At 42.9% G+C, this 2625-nt stretch overlaps 1 pseudogene; it reads left to right on the top strand.

Annotated features, from left to right (window-relative positions):
- Gm8163 (predicted gene 8163) lies at positions 1130 to 2319 on the top strand (annotated as a pseudogene).

Here is a 2625-nt window from a genome sequence, read left to right as displayed (position 1 = left end):
TAGAAAGATAAATTAATGAAATGGAGTTAAGAGCTTAGAAAAACACTGTTGTATCTTTAAATGTTCCTCAGTATAAAGGTAAGCCATATCCCAAATCATAGAGAAAATGAAATATAATGTACAAATGATATATAGGAAATTTGAAAACAATGGTTAGTAAAATAAGATCACTTTTTCTTCATATTTAAATAAATATTAGGGCGAGAGAGATGGCTCAGTGGTTAAGAGCACCAACTGCTCTTCCAAAGGTCATGTGTTCAAATCCCAGAAACCACATGGTGGCTCACACCATCCATAATGAGATCTGATACCCTCTTCTGGTGTGTCTGAAGACAGCTACAGTGTGCTTACATATAACAATATATAAATCTTTTTAAAAAAATAAATATTAGCTTTTTCACAGGGTTACTGGAAAAATGAAGCTATATATAGATGTAGTAGTAATATAAAACAATATTCAAAATATATAAAGCCCAGAAAAGACATTTCTAAATATAAAATAGGAAAAAGTGAAAAGAAAAACTGAGCTTACTTATAAGCATTAAATAGATATATCAGCAAAAACAGTAGAAAGCCCAGACTGTGGTGGTGTCTTTAATCCTGTGTGGCAGAGGCAGGTGGATCTCTGAGTGTTCAAAGCCAACCTGGGTTAAAGTGTGAGTTCCAGGACAACCAAGGGTTACTACACAAACAAAGTCCATCGTGAAAAATAAGATAAACAAACAAACAAACAAGAAGTAGAAAAACACCTACATTTGGATGAACTAAGGAGTAAAGTCCATAAATAAATATTGGGTTGGGGAGATAACTCCATGATGAAGTTCTTCCCACACAATTACAGAGAAAAGGAACTTTGTCTTTTTCATGAATTTTATTTTTCCTTTCCTTTTTTTTTCCTTTGAGACATGCTGTATATCCCTGGTTGGCTTGGACCTCGCTATGTGGACCATAGCTTGAAACTCACAGAGCTATGTCTACATTTGCCTCTCAAGTGCTGGCATGTACCATCACACCCAGAATTGTTTTCCTCCACATTTACCCATGAACACCTGCATACTGGCACTACACATCTCAGTGAGCCAGCATCTCATTGGATCTCAGTCATAATCTGGCTTTGAAATCCGATCACAGGTGTAAGCTGCAAACATCTTGGACCCCGGGAGAATCTGCGTTGAAGAACAGAGCATTTAGCTCCTCTGTCAGAATGAATGGGAACCAGAAATTGGATGTTTATAACCAAGAAAAGCAGAATTTCATCCAGCACTTCTCCCAGATCGTCAAGGTGCTGACTGAGAAGGTGCTGGTACACCCAGACATAGGGGATGCTATTGCCCGGCTCAAGGAGGTCCTAGAGTACAATGCCTTAGGAGGCAAGTACAACCGGGGTTTGGCCATGGTACAAGCCTTCCAGGAGCTGGTGGAGCCGAAGAAACAGGATACTGAGAGTCTTCAGCGGGCCCTGACAGTGGGCTGGTGTGTAGAAATGCTCCAGGCTTTCTTCTTCGTGTCAGATGATATCATGGACTCTTCCCTCACTCGCGGGGCCAGATCTGCTGGTATCAGAAGCCAGGCATTGGCTTGGATGCCATCAACAACACTCTGCTTTTGGAAGCCTCCATCTATCGTTTGCTGAAGTTCTACTGCAGGGAGCAGCCCTACTACCTGAACCTGCTGGAGCTCTTTCTGCAGAGTTCCTATCAGACTGAGATCGGCAGACTCTAGACCTCATGACAGCACCCCGGGGCCATGTGGATCTTGGTAAATACACTGAAAAGTGGTACAAATCGATTGTCAAGTACAAGACGGCTTTCTACTCTTTCTACCTGCCTATCGCGACCACCATGTACATGGCAGGCATTGATGGGGAGAAGGAACATGCCAATGCCCTGAAGATCCTGCTGGAGATGGGCGAGTTCTTTCAGGTCCAGGACTACTACCTTGATCTCTTTGGAGACCCCAGTGTGACGGGAAAGATTGGCACTGACATCCAGGACAACAAATGCAGCTGGCTGGTGGTTCAGTGTCTGCTACGAGCCTGTCCTCAACAGCGCCAGATCTTAGAGGAGAATTATAGGCAGAAGGACCCATAAAAAGTGGCTCGGGTGAAAGCACTGTATGAGGCGCTGGATCTGCAGTCTGTTTTCTTCAAGTAGGAGGAAGACAATTACAACCGCCTCAAGAGTCTCATAGAGCAGTGCTCTGTGCCCCTGCCCCCATCCATCTTCATGGAACTTGCAAACAAGATCTATAAGAGGAGAAAGTGACCCCGGAATTGGAGAGGCTGAGAGGGAAGGATCGCAGTAAATTATTGTTCAACAACAGAGAGAGAGAGAGAGAGAGAGAGAGAGAGAGAGAAGAAAAAGAAAAGAAAAGAGAATAGAAGAAAAGAAAAGAAGAAAAGAAAAGAAAGGTAAAGAAAAGAAAAGAAATCTGGTCACTCGTATGCTTCCCTACAGTTCAGCCCTTCTGTCCAGTCTAAGAGCCTCTTAACATCTCTGTTCTCTAAGCCTTCACTAGGGCTTTGTTGATAGATACTGTTTCTTGTTATTTCCTGCTTTTCCCTCTCACCCCTCCAAACAGCATTCACTCTTTCTCACTTGCCCTTTACCACCCCTTTCTAACCAG

The sequence above is a fragment of the Mus musculus genome, chromosome X (assembly GCF_000001635.26).
Source record: "Mus musculus strain C57BL/6J chromosome X, GRCm38.p6 C57BL/6J".
In the NCBI taxonomy this organism is placed as follows: Eukaryota; Metazoa; Chordata; class Mammalia; order Rodentia; family Muridae; genus Mus; species Mus musculus.
The sequence above is the reverse complement of the archived record's forward strand: the minus strand, read 5'-3'. Positions and strand labels throughout refer to the sequence as shown.